Source organism: Chrysochloris asiatica, unplaced genomic scaffold (genome assembly GCF_000296735.1).
Source record: "Chrysochloris asiatica unplaced genomic scaffold, ChrAsi1.0 scaffold00087, whole genome shotgun sequence".
Lineage (NCBI taxonomy): Eukaryota > Metazoa > Chordata > Mammalia > Afrosoricida > Chrysochloridae > Chrysochloris > Chrysochloris asiatica.
Window position 1 is genome coordinate 11,488,367 of NW_006408605.1, and position 1,132 is coordinate 11,489,498.

Sequence of the window (1,132 nt, forward strand, 5' to 3'; positions counted from 1 at the left end):
GTATTATTGAGAGTCTACTGAGCCTAGTTCAGCACTCAGTTAATCGCTGGACTACTAACCAAAAGGTTAGCGATTCCACTCATAAACACTTCTGAAAAAAGGGCTGGTGGTTATCTACTTTGGAAAGTTCACACCCTTGAAAACCTAGAAGAGTGCAGTTCTATTTTGCATTGCATGTGGTCTGGCTTAATTTAACTGTTTTACCAAGTGTTATCTCAGTTAATTTGTAATTAATTAATTTTTTTTTTACTAGTTATCCTTTGGAATGCCTTTTTATTTGAAATGTAACTATCCTATTCCAATTCTGTGCATGGTATTCTTACTTTTAAATGTGCTACTTCAGGATTATATATACATATATTAAAACAACAGCAAGAGAGTGGAGTTACTTTTGATTCCTAATGACTGCATAGAACACTGTAGACCTGCCCCATAGACCTACCCCATAGAGTTTCCACGGATGTAATCTTTGTAAAAAGCTGACTGCCACATCTTTCTCTCCTGGATCACCAGTGGGTACTAGAATCACCACATTTCCTTAGCAGCCTATCACTTAAATACTGTGTGGCCAGGGTTCCCTTATGAGGATATGTTGTTGTTGTTGCGACCCTGTATAGTGTTTCCAAGGAGCAGCTAGTGAGCTTGAACCGCTGATCTTGCAGTCTGGCACATTAATCCACAGCGCCACACCAGGACTCCTATCAGAGTATTTTGTTATTGTTAAGTGCCATCGAGTCTATTCCGACCCATATCAACCCTGTATAGGGTTTCCAAGGAGCGGCTGATGAACTTGAACCACCGACCCTGCAGTTCAAACGGCTTTGCAGGGTATAGTGTCTGTAAATTTTCTTTGTATTCTAATTGCTGTTTAGTCTCATTGTTGCTTAATTTGATTTAAAGTTGAAAGTAAAATTTGTATTTTCAGAAATCTTTAATGTTTTTAAAAGTTAGAGCACCCTTTTCCAAACTCACATTCCCAAGTTCCTTCATATTTTAAATATTTGCTATTACTGTGTGGGTAAGGAGCTCTGGTAGCATAGTGGTTACGAATCGGGCTGCGAACCATAAGATCAGCAGTTCGAAACTACCAGCTGCTCCGCGGGAGAAAGATGAGGCTTTCTACTCCCGTAAG